Source organism: Kogia breviceps, chromosome 9 (assembly GCF_026419965.1).
Source record: "Kogia breviceps isolate mKogBre1 chromosome 9, mKogBre1 haplotype 1, whole genome shotgun sequence".
Lineage (NCBI taxonomy): Eukaryota > Metazoa > Chordata > Mammalia > Artiodactyla > Physeteridae > Kogia > Kogia breviceps.
In genome coordinates this window covers 98775593-98799149 of record NC_081318.1, presented here as the reverse complement: position 1 = coordinate 98799149, position 23557 = coordinate 98775593, and the positions used below count along the sequence as shown (strand labels likewise).

The 23557-nt window shown below is 43.3% G+C and overlaps 1 protein-coding gene across 3 annotated transcripts in view; it reads left to right on the top strand.

The window, feature by feature from the left end:
- Nucleotides 1–23557, top strand: part of PNPLA8 (patatin like phospholipase domain containing 8) — a 139239-nt gene that overhangs the window by 55589 nt on the left and 60093 nt on the right. Inside the window, exon 1 of one of the 3 annotated variants that reach the window (XM_067042870.1) lies at nucleotides 21477–21739. The exons of 1 other annotated variant lie outside the window; for it this stretch is intronic. The gene's annotated coding sequence lies outside the window, so the exon portion shown is untranslated. Of the gene's footprint in view, nucleotides 1–21476; nucleotides 21740–23557 lie in introns of those variants that run through there. One more of the 3 variants, XM_067042869.1, reaches the window with a different exon arrangement.

The following is a 23557-nucleotide window of genomic DNA, read 5'->3' as shown; positions in this document are numbered from 1 at the left end:
GGGTTTAGTACACCTAAAGATGAAAGAGACCAACATGCCTTCAAGAGTTGCGGGCAAATTCAGCCCCAAATCATATGACGGTTCAGCTACAGGAATTCAAAAGGACCAAAACTCTGTCAGCTGTAAAGCAAACTCATTATGGACTACATATAGGTAACAACTTGATAAAATTTTCATTTGCTTTGGAAAGAATGACTATCATCTTCACCTACGCCATCTGCTAGATGATCACCCCAAAGTGCTTGTAGCCACAGAGATATGAAACAACAGAATCTAAACATAATAGGGCCATATGCTTAATTATTTCAAGAAAAACGCTCAATAGAAGATGGGATTTCCAAGTCTTAACTGTCAAAAGCAAATTTGTACCAATTCAACTCAGCTGGAAAATTTCTCATGGAACCAAATTTTTCAACCCATTTTAAACATCTCTCCTTAAATCAAAGTATTTCAAAAATATGAAATCTGGGTTGTAGGCCTGGATTTTGACATATTATCTGGCAGGTCTCATTTTTCAGATAAAATGTGTTTCGTGGAATCTTTGGGATAAAGTATGTTCCCATAGAAACCATGCTATATTTAGAGGTTGCTTCTCTGACGAAGGACTAACTGGGAAACAAGATAGATGTGACGAACAGTGGAGCCTAAACATAAAAGTCGACTAGAATTCAGAACTAAAGCCAGCACACAAATTGATAGCATTCACACTGACAAGGAATTCAAAGTACTAAAATGTGTGTATATTATATTTAAAACACATCTAGAAGAATACTTGTATTTAATATTTTTTTCTCACTATGCTCAGAATTCAGCTCTTTTCATTCAGGAGTACCAAGATTTTTAAGAAAATAACAAAACCTTAGTTTGAGAGCTTAGACATTACCCAGTTCAGTACAGTACAACCTTTTTTTTTTTTTTTTTTAGAGAAATATGATTTATTTCAGTATAGTTGATTTACAGTGTTGTGTTAGTTTCAGGTATACAGCACAGTGAGTCAGCTATACATATGCATATAACTATTCTTTTTCAGATTCTTTTCCCAAATAGGTTAATACAGAATACTGAGTAGAGTTCCCTGTGCTATAGAGTTCCCTGGTCATTGTTGATTATCTATTTTATATATAATAGTGTCTATATGTTAATCCTAAACTCCGAATTTATCCCTCCCCTCCATATTTCCCCTTTGGTAACCATAAGTTAGTTTTCTAAGTCTGTGAGTCTGTTTCTGTTTTGTAAATAAATTCATTTGTATCTTTTTTTAGATTCCACATGTAAGTGATATCATATGATATTTGTCTTTCTCTGTACGGCTTACTTCACTTAGTATGATAATCAGTAGTTCCTTCCGTGTTGCTGCCAACGGTATTATTTCATTCTTTTTGATGGCTGAGTAATAGTCCATTGCTATGTGTACCACATCTGCTTTATCCATTCATCTGTTGATGGACATTTAGGTTGCTTCCATGTCTTGGCTATTGTGAATAGTGCTGCAGTGAACATTGGGGTGCATGTATTTTTTCAAATTATGGTTTTCTTTGGATATATGCCCAGGAGTGGGATTGCTGAATCATATGGTAGCTCTATTTTTAGTGTTTTGAGGAACCTCCATACCGTTCTCCATAGTGGCTGTATCAATTTACATTCCCACCAACAGTGTAGGAGGGTTCCTTTTCTCCACACCCTCTCCAGCATTTATTGTTTGTAGACTTTTTGATGATGGCCATTCTGACCACTGTGAGGTGATACATCATTGTAGTTTTGATTTGCATTTCTCTAATAATTAGTGATGTTGAGCAACTTTTCATGTGCCACTTGGCCATCTGTATGTCTTCTTTATGACCCTCTAATTTAACAGAGGAAGCCACCACAATTCAGAGGTTTAGAAAATTACCACAAGGCTACAGACCTATTTAGAAAGCAGATAGGATGAAAAATACATACCCCATAACAAGCCTTCATGTCCACTGCATGATGCACACGTGCTAAACTGGAGATTGTCTCTTGCAGACACATTAACAATCAACAGCTTAATCTTCCACCTATTTCTCTGTGATATCTGCAATCTTTGTTTTGTTTTGTTTTTGCGGTATGCGCGGGTCCTCTCACCACTGCGGCCTCTCCCGTTGCAGAGCACAGGCGCCGGACGCACAGGCTCAGCGGCCATGGCTCACGGACCCAGCTGCTCCGCGGCACGTGGGATCCTCCCGGACCGGGGCACGAACCCGCGTCCCCTGCATCGGCAGGCGGACTCTCAACCACTGCGCCACCAGGGAAGCCCCTGGAATCTTATTTTTGGAATGGACCTTAATCTTTAAATAGAAGTATATTTTAAAATCCTAGAGAATTAAAATTCTTCTTTAAATATAGTTTGCCCCACAGACAAACCATTAAAGTAAGACATTAGCATTGGTGATAAGCCTAAGTGGGTTTTCAGAAGGAAAAGTTCATCTGTCCTGTGCAGGAGAAGGTCCAAAGCACCTGCTGCTGGAGATGTCACCATCTTGCTCCATCTTCCCCCTTCACGGGAGTTGCCATTTGAGATGGCCATTTGGTGGGCAGTCTCTGCTCCTGAAAGAATGGGGTGGGGGTCGCTTGTCTTTTTTAGAGTTGTTAAATTGCTACTGTGAAATGTCCTTAGGAAAGTGGTAATAGAATCTGCAACTGCTAATTCTCAAACTTGTTTACACTCCTAAGTCATTAGCCGAGACACTGAAATGCCAGGCTTGGTGCCCTGTCTGATCCAAAACACACAGAGGCTCAGCTGACCTAGATATTCAAGGCAGCACCTGGGCCTTGGACCTCTCCTCACTCTAGGACCTGCATTCTAGTTCCTCTCTTCAGTTCTCTCCCTTTGTGATGATGTCTAGCTCCCTTGGTCTCTCTCAGATACAATGTTACTTTCTTTCATGGAGACAGTGAGATTTGAAATGAGGGGAGTCCAGACAGCCCCTTCCAGCCCTCCCCTTATTTCCTAGATGGGAGATGGAGGCCCAGGAGGCCATTCTATCCCTCCCACCCCTCCCCTTGAGGAAGGTGACCCAGGGCAGCATCTCTGAGCATCTTTAGATGCCACACAAAGTGAAGCATATCAAACAAGCATGTTGTAAGCAACCTGTTTTTTCTAAATTAAATATTTTCTGGCATTTATTTTCTAGTATAGATATGGTCTCAAATAATGAAACCAGAGTTGGCACCCAAAAGCCTTGGATGGTTGAGAGCCCTGGATATTGGTCTTTAAACATGCATAAATGTGTATGTTGTCCTGACACAGTGTTCTCTACATCTGATAAAAGGATAACTGATTTTAAGTAAACCAAGAGAGATTCAGATTAGACATTAAGGAAAAAACTCTAATGAAGGCAGAGAGGGATTAATGCTGGTCTATGAAGCCCTCTGTTAATACCCTTAACCTCAGTTCACACTATGCTGCGCTCCATCTCTGTGGTTTCTTTTTGCTCCTCGAGCCCACCCAGGTCCTTGTACATTGTGTATTTTGCATCAGTGGGTCTCTCTGCCCGGAGTGCTTTTCTCACTTCCACATGTCAGGCTGCCTCCTGTCATTCTGTTCTCAGCGTTGGTGTTACCACCTCTGAGAAGCCCTCTCTGACTGCCACAGGGTTAGGCAACTGCGCAGGGACCACCGCGTTGCCCTGGTTGAAGTCTTTGCATGTGATTTTCCATGAGGTGTTTTAATTTCTTAATTGTTCATTATGGGTCTATCGCCTGCCTTCTGTTCCGCTGAGGTATATACGCCCTCTAACGTATATAAGGATATGCTGTGTACTTAGCTTTTGGACCTTAGATCAAACAGAGAACACTGCCTGGCATTTCAAAGTCTCAGTCAGTGGCTTGGGCATGTAAACAAGGTTTGAGAATTAGCAGTTACTGATTTATTTACCACTTTCCTAAGATGGATTTCACGGACCCTAACTGCACTGTCATTGCCACATCCAGGTCAGTGTGCAGCCCATACTTGTTGAATGAATTCAGTGTTTGTTGAATGAATGTATAAATGTACATGATTTTCTAAAAGTGGCTGTGGAATAATCCTTCTTTTGGAGATAACAACTTAATCGTTTTAACTTCATTCTTATAAGTTTTCAGGGACTAGGGTTGAATGTAAGAGCTGGAATTGACCTAAAAGAGGGTCTAACAAACCCAAGTGCTAAATTTTACAGAAGGGACTGAGGCCAAAGAGGCAGCCTGAGTAGGGGCCACTCCCAGCCCACCCTCCTTTCTTGACCTGCCCTGTTGCCCGAAGTGACCATTTCCCAGGCCACAACATCTGGAAGCTTTACCATATTCCAAAAAGTCTTGTCTCTTTTCTAGGTGATTGAGTCTCATGACACTTGGAAGCATCCCAGAGCGTGGAGACATTCAGTCAAGAATGAGGAAACATTTTGTTCAACATAAACTTTTCCTCTAATCTTCTTTTTAGCTTCACGTCTTTACATGCTTTGTGTGAATCTTCTCACGTACCTCAGGGAGTGATCTGATTTCCTGGTCAAGCTGTTTACCTCTTTGGAGGTTACCGTACAATGTGGTTTAATTATTTTTTCTCTTCTGTATTCTACTCCTTTATGAAAGGAAGATAATACTTCCTCAGAACAAAGGAAAGGGAGTAGTGGTTTTACTAACACGTGCTACACGCTAGACGGAGGAATGAGCTGTAGTTCAGATCAATAGATTAAACTCAACTGCTTTCTGAACTAAAAGAATTATCTTAGTATTTCGATATCCAGAGGGAATTCAATCAAGATATGATTAACAAAGTATCTGATTGATGTATCAAGAAGGACTTGGCAAAAATTCACCAAAGGAACCTTCTTCAGGGTATAATAGTATCCACAAGCTGTACTAGGATATAAACAGGTGTCTATCACTACAGTGCTTTAAAATTAAACATTCTAAGCAATGTTTCTCAAGTGTTATCGTGCTTATGAATCACTTGGCGATCTTGTTAAGACGCAGATTCTGATTCATTAGGTCTGGGGTAGGACCTGAGAGTCTGACTTTCTCACTGGTACCTAGGTGTTTCACAAGCTGCTGGTCCCATGGACCATGGACCGTCCTTGGTGTCGCAAGACTTTACACTGTCCAATATGGCAGCCATTCTCCACATTGTGGCCATTTCAATTGACTTGAGTTAAAACAATTCACTTCCTCAGTCACATTTCAAGAGCTGGAAAGTTCCATTGAACAGATTTACTAAGGAAAGCACAATGTATTAAATAATTCCTAGTCCCCATGATCTCGCCTCCTCTCTTTCCTAGCTGTAGGCTGCCAGCTTTTATCGGGAGAATAACACGCATTGGTTGGATAAGCAGGTGTGTTTGAAGCTGGGGGAGATGGGGCAGAAGAGAACCAGGTAGAAGAGTTGTTGAGGAATCCAAAGAATAAAGGTATTTCAAGGGAGGTGAGGTCAACAGGGTCAAATTTTGCCAAGAGGACAAATAAGCTAAGGTTTGAAAAGTGCCCATTGACTGTGGCAGCTTGGGCAGGGGAAGGGGCAGTAGTTGACGGAATATAGGATTAAACTAGGGTTGTTAACGATGGAAGCTTTTTGCTTATTTCCATGGTAAAATTTTTAAATGCTGGTCTTGGACCGCAGAGGAGAGACTGGCCATGGGGATATACTGGTTTTGAATTTGCAAGTCAAAATGGGCCCTACGGTAACCTAGTTCATGCTCTGACTATTCAGAGAACTCAAATAAATACCATTAGCCATCAGAGATTTCAGAGTCTCCAGTTCCGAGGAGCAGATCTCAAGCCTTCAAAGAAACCTCAGATTTCCTTCTGGCTAAGCAGAAAAAAATAATAATTTTGTCTTTATTACAGCAGTAATTACTGAACTCTTAGCTTTCTTTGTGGGCTGCAGTTAAAATGAAAAGCAGGGCTTCCCTGGTGGCGCAGTGGTTGAGAGTCCGCCTGCCGATGCAGGAGACACGGGTTCGTGCCCCGGTCCGGGAGGATCCCACGTGCCGCGGAGCGGCTGGGCCCGTGAGCCGTGGCCACTGAGCCTGCGCGTCCGGAGCCTGTGCTCCGCAACGGGAGAGGCCATGACAGTGAGAGGCCTGCGTACTGCAAAAAAAAACCCAAAAAACAAACAACAACAACAAAAAAGACGAAGAGCAATTTCACCCATCATCTTTTACTCAAAATCTCACCAGACCCTTAAAAATAAACTCTCTTTTCAAGGAAAGGCCAAGCCCTAAGGGATGTTAGCAATCAAATTCTGACCCTTGTTCAGAGTGTGAAGATCAATTTTAATTTGGCGCTCAGCCCAACCTCCTCTTCAGAAATTACATTCATTTCCTTATTATTATTATAAATTAAAAAAAAAAAGAATACAAAAGCTGATAGAACTTGGTGGTGGGTGCAGCTGATTACATTTTCCTGCTACTACAGCAGAAAAGCCCTTTCAGGGAGAAAGGCATGCATTACACTTGAAGACGGGCAGGGTTGACTCTCCAGGAGTAGTGTTGAGCCTCTGATACTCAGAACATTGCCTTCCCGTTGGCTCCAAATTGCTACCAGACCGTTGTGTCATTGTGTTACCTGGTGGCACAGGAAGGCTGACCCGGTACTTGAATTGGACCCCTGGGACCTGTGGGACACTGGAGTTTGGACTCAAATGGGCACCATGTCATTTTGGGCAAGACGGAAGCTTTGAATCCCTTTATTTTTAAAATAGGCAGCATATTGACTGTGCCCATTTGACTCATAGCTTCTGTGAGGGCAAAGTGGAGATTGAATCCCAGGGCCTCAGGCCCACTCTTCACTCACTTGCCTCTCCCCGCTTCCCTTGGGGGAACCCCTCAGGCTTTGGGGGAGGGAGGGTTTCTGGGGCCCCTGAGTTGGAGCGGGTCACATTGCATTGTCTTCATGACCATGTAGCTCATGTTGAAAATTAAAGTTTTTGGTTTTTCTTGGGATTTCCCTGGCGGTCCAGTGATTAGGACTCCGGGCTTGCATTGCTGAGGGCCCGGGTTCGATCCCTGGTCGGAGAACGAAGATCCCACAAGCCACATGGCACAGCCAAAAAATAAATAAAGTTTTTGGCTTTTCTTTAAAAAAATCAATAAGTAAAACAGGCAGCATATAATTTTTTCCCGGTCCTAAGCGGCTGTTTTTAAAGGAACAAAATGCAAAACTGACAGATACATCAAAAGCATCTTGATTTCATAAGGCAGCTCTGCAGTGCTGACCTAGCTGATGCTGCAGCCATTCTCTAAGTTTATGGCCGGGATTTTTCTTTTCAGGAATTTTTACAAATCTGAGTTTCTGATGATGAACTCGTGGATTTCAGTCATGTGGACATTGGCTCAGTGGGGACTTAGTGTTTTCATGATTAATTAATTTGGGCTTAATGATGGGCCCTGGGGACAAAGATGGAGCCAGAAAAGATGGGGCCGAGGAAATGGGCTCCACCCAAGGGACTTGCCCCTGAGGGCAACTGGGCAGTCCGATGACCCATCCAGAGGAAGTGACGGACTCTGGCAGGTTCAAGCTGGTGTGAAGGACAAAGAGGCGGGAGGAAGTCCAGGCCGTGGATGTAACCCAAATCCGGGTAGATAGAGGCAGTGAACCTGGTGTTGTGCTTATTCTCGCTTGAGCCCAGTGGAAGGACAGTCAGAGGGTAAGGCAGACTTTTCAGCTTTCACCTACGTCAAAGTTGACTGGGCAGCTTATTAACACAGCACTTCCTGACAACCTGTGGGTAGGGCCAGGCGTCCATACTTTCAGCAAGCCTCCAGGTCATCCTGATTTATCCTGATGCCGTCCTTCAGAGGACCACTTCCAGGAAGGGTGAGAGTGGGCTTCATCCTTCCCGGTGTCGGGGGAGCACATGAAAAGGCTGGAGTTTACTTTGGGGCCATACCCCTAGAAGGAAGCTGCAGTTCTAGAGAAGAAAGTGAGGCAGAGTCACAGCTTTATGGAGAAAGCAACAGACAGGTAGGTAGAAAATAACTGACTTGGTGGCCAGGCTCATTGCATACACGTTGGCAAAACCTCCTGCCTCATTTCCTGTCCTGATTATGGTCTGAGAGCTATGACCTTAGAGGCAGGGCTTACAGGCAGATCAATGTCTGGGATGTGGGGATACATCACATCTAAATTAGCCTCACCGTGTGTTTCTAACCAAGTGATTTCTGCTTTCAAGTGACGATACCAATACAGGTGTCTTGAATAAGATGAGAAATTTCTTCTGTCACGTTACAAGAGATCCAGGGTAGGTTTCTCTTGAGCGCCCAGAGCTGGCCGAACTCTGGGCTGGTTTCCCGGTGAGTCTCGTGGCTCTCTTCTCAAGGCTCCAAAATGGCAGCTGTTGTTGCCGTTTTCAGGTCCTCACCCAACCTTGTGGAGAGGAAGAAGAAAGAACCGTATCCCTTTAGTCACTCATTATCAGGAAAGAAAACATTTCTGGAAGCCCTCCAGCAGACCTATCTTTACACCTTGTTGGCCAGAAAGGGTTGTTTGTTGACTCCTCCACCCATCTTAACACCCCCATGGTTTATATCCGGTGGCCGGAAAAAGGGCTCCCTTCCCTGTCCCCCGCTACTGAAAGTATTGTGGTGCAGTGTACCGGGAGGGAGCAGGGAGATCTCCTCTGGAGGCAATCAGTGGTGTCTTCATCACTCCTCTCAGGAACATGATTAAAGGATTCTAAATGCTGGGAAAAGGTCCCTGTACAGTTTACTGCATGAACTCCTTATGGTCTGTCTGTTATCAAATGATGGCAGTAAAGTTCATGTTAAGGAACTAAGCTTTTGTACATAACTCAGAGCACTCCCAGTCCTTCCTCCATTCATCCTCCTCTAGGACACAACGTAAATTCCCAGCACACACCCTCCTGTGCAGGACCCTGCGAGCCTTCTCTCAGGGTCATCTCAACCTTTGTGTTGAGAAGCACAGAGTTGTACTTCTTAACTTGGGCATTTTCTCACTTTCCATTTTTGAAAACAAAGATTCCTTCTTCCAACCTCCTTTTTATTTCCTATTAATCAAACTCATCTCAGATATTGCAACTCTAAAGTACTTCCTCCTTCGAGGAAAAGTGAAGAAACATTTCTTCAAAAGTGCTGTAGGAAGGTAGGCTGGGTTCTGTTTTTGAAATCAGATGAAGTTGTGTTTTTCTGCCTACTCATGAAAATGTCTTGCCTGATAAGTTCTGTGAGTCATGCAACTTAGAAACCCATAGACCTCCTGCTTGATTCCAGTAGTGATGCATAATTTTATCGTCTAGTTTGTGCTTTAAAGCTATTTCAAGAAGATAAATACATGTGGTAAGAATGTCTTAGTTGATTTTTGTATTCCTTCTTTCCCTTTCCTTTCCCAACATTAAAATAAAGAAATGAAACATGATCTCAATATCAAGACAATCTAAACTGTTGGAGGAGGTAATCAAGAGGATGTGACCACTGATTGGCCCACAAACTGGACCCAGGCATGAGAAGGCTCCTCCCTCCATCCCCTGTCCTTGGAATGAACACTGCACTTGCCTTCCCGGAGCTGGAAGAGGAGATCTTATAAAGATCTTGTAAAGAGCTGGAAGACGAGATCTACAGTCATCAAGACAGTATGGTACTGGTACACAAACAGAAATATAGACCAATGGGACAGGATAGAAATTCCAGAGATAAACCCAGGCACCCATGGTCACCTAATCCATGACAAAGGAGGCAAGGATATACAGTGGAGAAAAGACAGCCTCTTCAATAAGTGGTGCTGGGAAAACTGGACAGCTACATGTAGAAGGATGAAATTAGAACACTCCCTAACACCATACACAAAAATAAACTCAAAATGGATTAGAGACCTAAATGTAAGGCTGGACACTATAAAACTCTTAGAGGAAAACATAGAACACTCTGACAAAAATCACAGCAAGATTTTTTTTTTTGCATTACGCGGGCCTCTCACTGTTGTGGCGTCTCCTGTTGCAGAGCACAGGCTCCGGACGCGCAGGCTCAGCGGCCATGGCTCACGGGTCCAGCCGCTCCGCAGCATGTGGGATCTTCCCAGACTGGGGCACGAAGCCGTGTCCCCTGCATCGGCAGGAGGACTCCCAACTACTGCGCCACCAGGGAAGCCCCAGCAAGATCTTTTTTGATCCACCTCCTAGAATAATGAAAATAAAAAGAAAAATAATCAAATGGGATCTCATTAAACTTAAAAGCTTTCGCACAGCAAAGGAAACCATAAAGAAAACAAAAAGCTCTCAGAATGGGAGAAAATATTTGCAAATGAAGCAACTGACAAGGGATTAATCTCCAAAATATACAAACAGCTCATGCAGCTCAATATCAAAAAAACAAACAACCCAATCAAAAAATGGGGGGAAGATCTAAATAGACATTTCTCCAAAAAGACATACAGATGTCCAACAAACATGAAAAGATGCTCAACATGACTAATCATTAGAGAAATGCAAATCAAAACTACTTTGAGGTATCGCCTCACACCAGTCAGAACGGCCATCATCAAAAAATCTACAAACAATTACTGCTGGAGAGGGTGTGGAGAAAAGGGAGCCCTCCTACCTGTGTGGCGGGGGGGGGGGGATGTAAATTGATACAGCCACTATGGAGAACAGTATGGAGGTTCCTTAAAAAACAACATAGAGCTACCATATGACGCAACAATCCCACTGCTAGGCATATATCTGGAGAAAACCATAATTCGAAAGGATGCATGCACCCCAGTGTTCATTGCAGCACTATTTACAATAGCCAGGACGTGGGAGCAACCTAAATGCCCATTGACAGAGGAATGGATAAAGAAGCTGTGGTACATACATACAATGGAATATTACTCAGCCATAAAAAGGAATGGAATAGTGCCATTTGCAGAGATGTGGATGGACCTAGAGATTGTCATACAGAGTGAAGTAAGTCAGAAAGAGAAAAACAAATATCGTATAATATCGCCTATATGTGGAATCTAGAAAAATGGTACAGATGAACTGATTGGCAAAGCTGAAATCGAGTCACAGATGTAGAGAACAAACTTACGGTTACCAAGGGGGGAAGAGGGGTGTGGGACGAATTGGGAGATTGGGATTGACATATATACACGACTGTGTATGAAATAGATAACTAAGGAGAACCTACTGTACAGCACAGGGAACTCTACTCAGTGCTCTGTGGTGACCTAAATGGGAAGGAAATCCAAAAAAGAGTGGATATATGTATACATAAGACTGACTCACTTTGCTGTACAGCAGAAACTAACACAACATTGTAAAGAAACTATACTCCAATAAAAATTTTAATAAAAAAAGAAAGAAAGAGGACGTGACCACTGGTGGTTGCCCCATGAGCTGGACCCAGGCAGTTGAAGGCTCCTCCCTTCCTCCCCTGTCCTTGGAATGCATACTCCAGTTGCCTTCCCCGAGCTGGAAGAGAACATCTTATAAATGCTCCGCCCCTATACTTATGGTGGTCCCTGCAGCGTGTAGAAAGGGAAAAAAATAAGATTTCCCCAGATGCCTGCTATACAAATGGATCTAAAGGAGGCCATTGGTCCACAGGGTCTGCAGTAGCTCTTAAGCCCAACACTGACACCATCTGGATAGAAACAGAACAGCAGAAGTCTATGGGCTGAACTCAGAGCAGGTTGGCTGGTGATCACCCAGGAGCCCTGGCCATTAACCCTTTGAACTGACAATTGGGCTGTTCTAAAGAGACAATCTCTAAAGAGATTGTCCAACCCTATGGCTTGGACAATGCAGAGCCAAGGGGTGGATGATTTAAATAAGCCCTTGTGGGGTCAGGATATGTGCAGAGACACTTGGGTTTGCCTGCAAGAGCCTGAGTCCTCACTGTCTCCCATGTCCCAGCTTGTAAAGCACCGGCACCCCTTGGTAATCGGGAAACGGATGCCCTAGCTTGGGTAGGACCCCTAGCAGCTGATCCTTCAGTAAATACAGCAGATTGAGTGCAAAGAAAGCATGGCCACCGGAGCGCCCTGGTGGGATGCCATATTGCTAAGGATGCTGGGTTGCCCGTGAAAGACAGTGACTTAGTTAAAGCAGGAACAAGATGTCCTGGGTGTTGTAAACAATGCCCAAGGCAACTGCCAAAGGAATTTGGAGGCATCCTCTGGAGATCGCACCTGGTAAGGATTGGCAAATAGATTACCTCGGGCCCCTCCCTTAAATGAGGGTTCTAAATGTGCCCTGGTTTGTGTGGATACCTTGTGTGGCTTAACACAAGTTTTTCCCTGTCGCCAGGCCATCCAGGCTACCTCCATTGTGGGGTAGAGAAGCTGAGTACCGTGGGTAGATGCCCTCATCGAATAGACAGTGATTCGTGGTCAAATTTCAAAAGCTGTGATAGGCAGGCCTGATCAAGAGACCATGGCGCTGATTGGAGGTTCCATCTCCGCTGTAACCTGCAAACCGCAGGGTTGGTAAAAAGAAAGAATGGACTCTTAAAGCAGTAGATTAAATTACTAATAGGTAAAACCACTTTGGCCGGGTGGACTAAAGTACTGTCCCAGGCTTATTACATTTGAGTGATCCAACACTAGGGCCTATTGCCCCATATGCCAGACTGGGGACCCCTGCTGAGACGTCCAACACCGTTCAGGCATAGAAGTCACCAGAAAGCCATTGCCCGGACTCTCGCTGCGGATGAACAAGCTGTGCTGCTGGAAACACCAAGCCCCATCACGCCTTGGCGAGGCATTAGCTATTGGAAGTTAAGGTAGGACGTCCCGCTGAGATGGGAGAGCTACTTTGTGCCCCTGGCTGCGGGGGCGGGGTAAGGACTAGTCAGTTTCCACTGGGGTCCCATTGCCCTGCTGCAAGCGGAGCGCGCACCAGTGAAAGAGGGGAGAAGGTGAGGGTCCTGCTCTGGCATATCCCGCCCCTAGTCCGTCTCCTGTCTCCTGACAGTGTTTCCTCTCCGGACCGACAGCTATGGTAAACGCAACCAGGTCAAGTTCCTAAAGCTGCCGGACTCCCTCTTCTCAAGGCCAGCTGAGCATGTTCTGTTTTCCACTGTTACTTTTGGCCACTCTCTATGTCCCCTCCTGGAGGATATCAGAGCACATATAGAAGCCGTAACTAAGTTCACTCACAAGCCTTAAATAACATAAAATGACGTAAAGATAAAGAAGAACCCGGAGGGACCTCTTGTAGAAAAGCGTGCTCTTACTATTTGCAAGTTTTCTGTAACGACGCTCTCTCCCCATCACTTTGCTACGCCAGCCTCTCTTTGCCAGGTACTTTGATTTTTGTTTTCTTTTGCCTAGGGTACTTTGATTTTTAATTTGAAAGAGGATGTTTTAGATAGCATATATCCAGAAAAAGCTAGCTACCTCCAAATGTAAAAAAAAAATACATCGGCATTCTCATGAATCAAAATCTCTTACAAAGAGTAGAACGGTGGTGGTTACCAGGAAGGGGGTGGGGAGGGATGGAAAGATTTGGTCAAATGGTACAAACTTCCAGATGAATTAAGTTCTGGGGATGTAATATACCACATGGTGATTATAGTTATTACTGTATTCTATACTTGAAAGTTGCTAAGAGGCTGTATCTTTCTCATCATTAAAAAGAAATGATAGGGCTTCCCTGGTGGCGCAGTGGTTAAGAGTCCGCCTGCCGATGCAGGGGACACGGGTTCGTGCCCCGGTCCGGGAAGATCCCACGTGCCGCGGAGCAACTAAGCCCGTGAGCCACGGCCGCTGAGCCTGCGCGTCCGGAGCCTGTGCTCCGCAGCGGAGTAAAACTGGGGTGGGAGAGAGAACACATGTAATAAAGGGTTCTACTGACTTCCTATGCTGTGAACATGTTTTAGCAGTGAGCGGATATGCTGCCCAGTAGGTGTTAAAGGACAAATGTAATTAAGATGTGCTACTTGGCGGGGGGGGGGGACCTCATATGAGTCTGATTAAAGTTAATTCATTTTCTAAAAGTCTGATCATACCTGAAGCTATAAAACTGGTTTCTTAAATACACACATTTGAACACTGTATTTTGCCTCAGGAAGCCCACTCTGAAACAATGTGGCACTCTTGTGCCACAGTACTATCATTTGGAAGAGATGTGTAGAGGCAACCCAGCTTTACATCTAATTGTACAAGTTGTTTTGGAATTAGTGGGAATTGGTTGAGTTTGTGAAGAATCCCAATATCCCCTGAACTTTGTTTTTTAATCAAACATTAGAACTATATCAAAGAGTTCTAATTGATTGGATGGCCTTTGAGAAATGGTTCAGTCTTTACTGTATTTATTTATCAGTAATAAATGTAATTTTTTAAACTATGATGCTTAAAAAGAGATTTTAGGATACCTATATAAGTATCATAAAGCTAACAAAATCACTCTAGTCAGAATATCTTGAGTTCTTTAGATTTAAGATCCATTATATGGGATATATACATCTCGATTCTCTACTGAGCATAAAGCAAAGCCAAGAAATTTAGGTGTAGATTTTTTTAAATCTATAAATATAATGACCTATATAGACTATATAGTCACACCTATATAGTGCAGCTAGTCTTGTCTTTTGTTATTTAGAGAAGCTTTTTTTTTAACTGACCTATAGTTGATTTACAATGTTGTGTTAGTTTCTGATGTACAGCAAAGAGATTCATATATATATGCATTCTTTTTTATGTTCTTTTCCATTTTGGTTTATCATAAGATAATGAATATAGTTCCCTGTGCTTTACAGTAGGACCTTGTTGTTATCCATTCTGTATATAATAGCTTACATCTGCTAATGCCAACCTCCCACTCCAACCCTCCTCCAACCCCCTCCCCCTTGGCAACCACAAGTCTGTTCTCTATGTCTGTGAGTCTGTTTCTATTTCATAGATAGGTTCATTTTTGCCATATTTTAGATCCCATATGTAAGTGTTATCATATGGTATTTGTCTTTCTCTGTCTGACTGACTTCACTTAGTATGATAATCTCTAGGTCCATCCATGTTGCTGCAAATGACATTATTGTCGTCTTTTTTTATGGCTGAGTAGTATTCCATTGTATATATGTACCACGTCTTCTTTATCCATTCATCTGTTGATGGACATTTAGGTTATTTCCCTATCATGGCTATTGTGAATAGTGCTGCTGTGAGCATAGGGGTGCATGTATCTTTTTGAATTACAGCTTTGTCTGGATATATGCCCAGGAGTGGGATTGCTGGATCAGATGGCAACTCTATTTTTAGTGTTTTGAGGAACCTCCATACTGTTCTCCATAGTGGCTGCACCAACTTACATTCCCACCAACAGTGTAGGAGGGTTCCCTTTTCTCCACACCCTCTCCAGCGTTTGTTATTTGTAGACTTTTTAATGATGGCCGTTCTGATCGGTGTGAGGTCATTCCTCACTGTAGTTTTGATTTGCATTTCTCTAATTAGCAACGTTGAGCATCTTTTCACGTGCCTGCTGGCCACCTGTTTGTCAAGAAACCATTTTTTAAAATATAGGAAATAGTGTAAAATGTGCCTTTTGCAACTTTCAGAATTGTTTAATAAGTTTGAAGATATTTGAACTAGTGTTTTTCAAGGAGATTGGAGTCAGGTTTTACTTCCTCTTTCTATTTGTACAGCAAATACATTTTCAAGTTAAAAAATTACTACTGTAATGTTGAAGGAGGAGGAGGAAGGTAACACCAATATCCTTAGGTGGTTTCCAGCGGGTAATTAGTGTTATGGGGTGTTATCAGCGTAGCATGTCTCTCATCTCTTTCCATTGCCCGCATCACATTTGGGGGATTATTTTACTTTGGTTTAGGAATTTTTTTCCCCTACAGTCTGATTAACTCAACACCATTCATTTGAGTTATAGTGGTTGGCGTCCCAGCTAGCAAGGCACCTCCTTCACTCATGCTGCCTAATTCCTGGCATTGTGCGTGTTTGGCCGGGGGAAAAAAAAATGGAGGGAAGCTTTTCCATCTGTGCTTCCTTGATGAGCTAAGAGTCTCTCCCGACTCACACTTTGGGATTTCCTTGAATCATTTCACTTCCTGCTCTTCGGGGATTTGTAAGGTGCAGCATAGTTTCTGAATATTTCAACTGCATACAGTCTTGCTTTGCCTACTCTAAAGTCTGTGACTCACATATCTACGTAATTAATTTTCCTATAGAGAACTAATTTCCCATTCCCTTTATTTTTAAAGATTTTTTTTGATGTGGACCATTTTAAAGTCTTTATTGAATTTGTTACAATATTGCTTCTTTTTTTTTATGTTTTGCTTTTTTGGCCACAAGCCATGTGGGATTGTAGCTCTCCGACCAGGGATGGAACTCGCACCTCCTGCACTGGAAGGTGAAGTCTTTACCACTGGATCACCAGGGAAGTCCCCCCCATTCCTTTTAGACAGATCTTTTTCCTCTTTTTCTCAAGGTTTTCAAGTGTTTTTGATCGTTTGTTCATTTATTTAATCCGAATTAATTAATCTGAATTAATTAATAGCTTCTGTATTACAGCCATATTACATTTGTAACTTGAATATTCAAAAGTGGAATGAACAGGGAATTCTACTCAATATTCTGTGATAACCTATACGAGAAAACAATCTGAAAAAGTGTATGGATAACTGAATCACTTTGCTGTACACCTAAACTAACAAAACATTATAAATCAACTATACGCTGATTAAATTTTTTTAAACATTGAATGAACAGGCATAATTTCTGTTTCACCAGAATTATACCCCACTGTAAATCATCCTCAAAAGTAGTGAATTCCTAGGTCAGCCATCCAAAGCTATTTGTGATTGAGCTCTTTGTAACGTTTCCAGCTCTGGTTTTTATTCCATCATCTAAACCTTTGGCTTTCACGCCATTCTCAGGAAAAGCTGTGTACAGCCCTTACTTTCATGAATTTGTTCTGTTGTTCTTCTTACACTAAAATGTCTTTCTTTACCTATTCTAAATCTTACACATCCATCCATTTGGAAATAATTATCAATGACTTGTCCTGAGCTCTCCCTAATTAGGTTGACCAAATAAAACACAAAATGCCCAGTTAAATGTAAGTTTCAGATAAGCAACAACTGATTTTTATTTAGTGTAAGTATGTCCCATCCAATGTCTTTAAACTGTGTAAAGGTAATTATATTAATTTCCTTTTGCTGCTGAAACAAAATACTACACAAATTAGTGACAAAACAACTCAAATTTATTATATCACAATTCTGTAGGTCAGAAGTCCAGGTAGGGTCAGTTGGGTCCCCTGCTCCAGGTCTCAAGGTCAAAATCAAGATGTCAGCCGGCCTAGGTTTATATCTGGTAGCTCTGGGGGAGAACATGCTTTTAAAAGTCATTTAGGTTGTCGGCATAATTCAGTTTTTGTAGTTGTAGGGCAGAGGTCTGGACCTCCTTGCTGGCTGTCAGCCAGGGGCATCCCTTCGCTCCTAAAGCCACCTCTGTTCCTTGTCAAATTGTCACCCCTTCTCCCCACACCTACCATCTGTGAATCTCTCTGCCTTTTCTTCTGCCACGTCTCTAATGCTTCCAGCCCGAGAAAGGGCTCATGTGATTAGATTGAGACTACCTGGATAATCCAGGATAATTTCCTTTTTAAAAAATCTGTACCCTTAATTCTATCGGCAAAGTGCCTTTTGCCTTTTATCAATAATACAGCAGTCACAGGTTCAAGGGATTAGGCCGTTATTCCACCTTCCACAGTAACTATTCTTCTAGAATTATTTTCTGGCATATCCTTCGCTTAGGTGATTTGGAGAAATATCCTACAGCAATATTGCCTAATTTATTTTGGCTACAGCATTAAGTTTTGTTTGAACAATAAAGAGGCTGGAAGTTCTTTGAAGAGGTATTATAAGCCAGACTTTAATAGTCAATAGAAGGAGGAGTTGAGTATTGATTTAGAGAAGGAAAGATCTATAATAGATAAGTGGTAAATCTTGTAAATCGAATGAGAACAGCAAGTAAATGATACAGGAGCAATGTGGATATCTATCTTATCTAGCAGCCAAAGAATATAGGGTTGAACAATTACCGTCTTTAACATTATTCCAAGTGTGATATTTTCCTGAAGGCTATTGAGTAGTATTAGCCTGCTATTAAAAACAGAAGATAATTTCCTATTTTTCACACCACTGAATTTCTATTGTTTGAAATGAACTGAAATTCTCTTTTAAAACTTTTTCTAACATCAAAAGAAACATGAATGGGTTTTAATTTCCATTTGTAACCTATTAACTGCTCATCTGAATAAAATTAAAAATCAATTCAATAATACAGAATTTTAGTGAGTCTACCACTTGCTGGGGATTATGCTAGATCCAGAGGATACAAATATAGTTATGTTATACTCCTTGCCTACAGGAAACTCACAAGCATATAAAGAAATAAATTACAATACTGTGCTGGTAGGGAACCAGGAGAAGCAAGGACAAATGGAAGGAATTATTTACTCAATGAAGAAGTAAGATAAGGATTTCGTGTTGTTTTTTTAAAATTTCTTTTCAATGACAATTTTTTAGAGCAGTTTTAGGTTCACAGCAAAATTGAGAGGAAGGTACAGCGATTTACCATATACCTCTGCCTTCACACATCCATAGGCTCCCCCATTATAAATGTCCCCCACCAGAGCGTTACACTGGTTGCCATCAATGAACCTACATTGACACACCATAATAACCCAAAGTCCATAGTTTACCTTAGGGTTTATTTTGGTTTACATTCTGTGGGTTTGGACAAATGTATGAAGACATGCATCCATCATCATGGTATCATACAGTGTATTTCCACTGCCCTAAACATCCTCTGGGCTCTCCCAAATCCCAACCCCTAGTAACCACTGATCTTTTTACTGTCTCCCTAGTTTTGCCTTTTTCAGAATTTCATATGGTTGGAATCATACAATACGTAGCCTTTTCAGATTGGCTTCTTTCATTTAGTAATAAGCATTTAAGGTTTTTCCACATCTTTTCGTGGCTGGAAGTTTGTTTTTAGCTCTGAAGAACATTCCATTATCTGGATGTACCACAGTTTATTTGCTTAAATTCACCTGCTGAAGGACATCTTGGTTGCTTCCAAGTTTTGGCAATTACGAATAAAGGTGCTATAAATATCTGCTTGCAGGTTTTTGTGTGCACGTAGGTTTCCAATTCCTTTAGGTAAATACCAAGAAGCATGATCACTGGATTGTATAGTAAGAGTACATTTTGCAGGCTTTTCTCATTTTGAAGGAGGCATGAGCAAAGGCACTGAAGCATGAAAAGGCACAGTGTATTTGGGAAACCATAGGTATGGCTGGAGGGTGAAGAGCAAGGGGCAAGTGGTGAAATTAAGGCTGGAAGCTTGGCAGGCTCAGAGCCTATCACACCATGCATTTTATTCCATGGAGATGAAGCGCCAGAGTAAACTTTTTAATCAGGGACATAATGTGATTGGATTTGCACTTTAGAAAGATTGCCTTGGCTGCACAGAAGAGAATAACTCTGGGTCAGAGGTCAGTTACAGGCTGGAAAACCAGTTTAGACAAGATTTAAAGTAAAGCAGTGGAAACGACGATGTAGAGCAAACTAAAGATGCGAGAGATTCGGCAGTAAGATCGTCAGACTTCAGGGCGGTTAAAGGTCTGGGGGTTAAAGGTATATGGGTGGACACGGAGGGGAAGGGAAGAGCAAAGGAGAAGGAGGACTTGAGAGTTTTTAAAAAATTTCTGGCAAGGGAGGAAAATCTGGATATTTGATGAAGTCTAACTTAGGGAATAAAGGAAAACAAGGGCAGGGGATGGAGGGTTGGAGGGTGACAAAGACTTTCTCATTGGTAGAATTTTAATTTGGTTTCTCTGAGCCCTCTTCTGTCAAGGCTTCCTGCCCGGGCCCTGTCTTTGGTCCGCCAAGTCCAGTTTTAGCAAGAATCCTGCTGAGTCAGTTTAGAGAGAATCTCCCACCCTTGATATCTGATCACCCTCAGTGTCTAATCACAGTAATCAGTTTGTAGCAGGAATCCTGTGAAAATGGTTTAGCAAGAATCACCCCCTGCCCTTGGTGTCCCCTCGTAGTAATTTTCCGTACACTGGCCCCTCTCAGTCTGCTCCTGGGCTGCACATCTCCAGCTGCCTTTGTTGTATTCGCAGTTGAGCCCAATCTCTCTCCCCGATTGCAAAAGTCTTGAGTAAAGTCTTCCTTATCGTTTTTTAACAAGTATAATTTTTTCTGTAACAATGGGGAAAATCATCTCTCTGGAACTAAAGTTACTTCCATATGCCTCTAAAGTTTAGTTTGTGTATACACCTTCTAACTAGCGTATGGCTAAATAACATGGCTAGATCTTGCACTGCTGGGGTTTATCAGGCACGATGTACACAGTCCAGCCGTTTATGCCCCAAGAACCTAGCAAGCTGGCTTCCTCCCCTTAATTAAAAAAAAAAAAAAGGAAAAAAAAAAGTGTCAGTCTAACACCCACCATGTGGCAGCTCGTACAATTCCTTCCTTAAACACTTTACAGTCATCTTACACGGTGCTAAAGCGGCAACACTCCTGTGAGACACGGCAAGCCTAGAGGAAAGAGAGACTCACAGTCTTGGGAACACTCTGAGGTTGAGGTCTAATAAAGACAACTTTTAAAGGAAGCTATTGTAACCATCCAAATTTGCTGTTGTAGCATGCAAGCTTCTTGACAAATAAAGGAATGGGCATGGCTATGCTCTAAAAAAAAATCTTTTTTTTTTTTAAGGACACCGAAATTTGAATTTCATGTCATTGTCATATGTCCCAAAACAGACTTTTTTTTTTTTTTTTTTTTTTTTTTTTTTTTTTTTTTTTTTGCGGTATGCGGGCCTCTCACTGTTGTGGCCTCTCCCGTTGCGGAGCACAGGCTCCGGACGCGCAGGCTCAGCGGCCATGGCTCACGGGCTTAGTTGCTCCGCGGCATGTGGGATCTTCCCGGACCAGGGCACGAACCCGCGACCCCTGCATCGGCAGGCGGACCCTCAACCGCTGCGCCACCAGGGAAGCCCCAGACTTTTATTTTTTTAACCATTGAAAATGTAAAAACCACTCTTGGCTTACAGGCGTACAAAATCAGGCGGTGGGCCGCATTTGCCTTATGAGCTGTAGGTCGTTTGCAGACTTGGTAGGCATAAAATGTCAGGATTCAAAAACTATGTGTTAAGTGTGGGACCTGGCGGGCGGTGGTGCGGTAGAGGGACTTCACAGGCTAACTTCTAATACTATAACGTATGTGAAAGCAGTTTCCAGTGATTTTTAGTCCAAGTGGCCAAGCCCAGGAATGGTGACAGCAGAGTGCTAGGGACCGCGGTCCAGGCCGCTCACCACCCTCCAAGCGGCTGGTGACGCAGTCCACTCTTCGAGGACCGGACAGAGCCTGGACAGCATCTTCAGGGACTCGGAGATGGAGGTTTAGCTCAGCCGATCGCCAGACGGAACCAAACTCCTTCGGCCGGGCGCGTCTCCGGATGTCCGCAGGCGCGTGCACGCACGCACATATCCGGCCCCCGGGCCCTACTGCGCATGTCTGGGGAGGGGGCGGAGCGGCGACTGATGGGTGGGCCGAGGTTCCAGCAAGGCTGAGGAGCTCTTCGCCGGTGGGCGTATACAGTGGTGCCGCCCTGCGTCACTTCCGCCGGGGACGGACGGAGCTGGGGAGGGGCGGGTGGCGCCCCGGCTGTTGCACCGCGTGCTGGAAGCTCAGCTGATGGCAGCCGGCCGGCCGAGGGGACGCCCGTGCCGGGAAGAGGCGCGTCGCCATTGCCGCCTAAGTAGTTGCGGCCTGCATCCCGGTAAGTTGCCCGTGGGGGGGCCGGCGGGACGGTAGGCTACGGGAGAGGGCAGCCGGGTCGCCCGGGCACTCGTCTGGGATTCCAGGTCTTTTTATCTCTCTCCAGAGGGCGCTTTCAGGGCGAGAGAGCAGGGAGACGCCCGGCACCGGGGAGGTCCCCGGATCCAGGCTCCGGAGGCGGCCGGGCACCGGAAGGAGCCCTCGGGTCCCGCCCTGATGGGTGCGCGACGCTCTCCACCTCCTGATCCCGTGGGCTTCGCTGGTCCAGACGCGCAGACTGTTTTGGTTTCTCTGGTCCCGCCCCGCGTTGCCTGTCACACCCCACAAGCCTCCCAGCCTAGGTTCCTCGAGTCTGCCTGGCTTCCCCTGGGCAGTAGGTTCTCCAGCAGTTCGCGGGAACCTGTTAAAGCGATATTCCTATTCTACATCATTCTCCAATGTCGGCGCACCTGGTTTGTCGGCTGCTCCGTGTTTTTAATTATCAGCAGTTTCTTTGTAACCCTACCCACGTTGAATTCTATCCCCGGCTGCTATTGCTTCAGGCAGATTCAGGTGCGTGCTTTTTGAAAGGTGAAGTTGTGTTGCAGTGCTTCCCCTCGCTGTCATGTCTGCCGTCATGCGGGGAGGAACCTGGTTTCTACGCCCAATACAATGATAACTTTCAATAAAAGTGGTGACACCTAGGAAAAACTTGGACGTGGCATGAGGAACTATTATATAATCCTATTTAAAGTGATGTTTTTGGTTCCTGTAACATCCCACTTGGACTGCATCCCAATCTACAGTCTCAATTCTTGAGCTTTCAAAAATGACAAAAGTAGGTTTTAGTGTATCGAGAAAATACTGTTAAGACAGTGAAATATTAAGAATTTTGAAATCCGGGAGTTTAAAAAAAGTATATTACACTGTGTGAACCGAGAGTTTAATGCCGCTTATGAGGCAGGTGTTTCAAACCCATTGCAGTTATTTTGTTAAATGGCTTGTGCCAATTAGTTGTACTTTGAACATAAGAACATGCTCTTATTTCGGGCTTTTTATTAAACTTTTTCTCAGGGTTGCTCATTTTTCTGTTTCTGTATCAGATCTAAATTAAAACCTTGAAAGAATTGTCCTTTTAACAAGTGACGTTGGCTGAAAAGATCACTTTCACTAGCTTGTATATTTACTTGCTTCAGTGTACCTTGAGTTGTTTTTTTGCTTAGTAATAATGACAGAGGATTTGGGCCGAAGGGTACATACTGTCTTGCTTGTGGAACATAAATTTGTGTAAGGTCATAGTTAGAACTCTTAGCCCAACATCTTCCTATCGTGTCTTAGTTCTAACCTTTCTTTCCCATATCTTATATTTTACTTTATTCATTATCCTTGCTTTTTAGAAGTGCCATTGCCCTGAGTTTTTCGGGATATCTTTTGTCCTGTGCTTTTTTTGTTTGCTTGGAAGACTACCTCTTCCTGACTTTGAATGGCAGTCAAGGCTCTACCCTTGTTCTCTCTACACCAGAGAGTTAAAATTTGAAACCCAAGGAATACTTTAGTAGTTCTATGAATATCCTGAAATGTCGTGGAAAATGTAGTGTATATATGCAAGTAAGCATTTTTCAAAGAAGAGGAGCTTTTATCAAGTTCTGGGATCTCCACATTCTCAAGAAGTGTTACTATACACCCTTCTTCGGTAAATTCAGTCTTATGGTTTTAGCTGTCACTGTGGTAGTAACTCCAAACACGATTCCACAGCCTGTGTTCCTATAGTACATCTCCATTTGAATATCCCACTGTTAACTGCATCCTGTCAATCCAAGAGATTTTTATTAAATTGGCC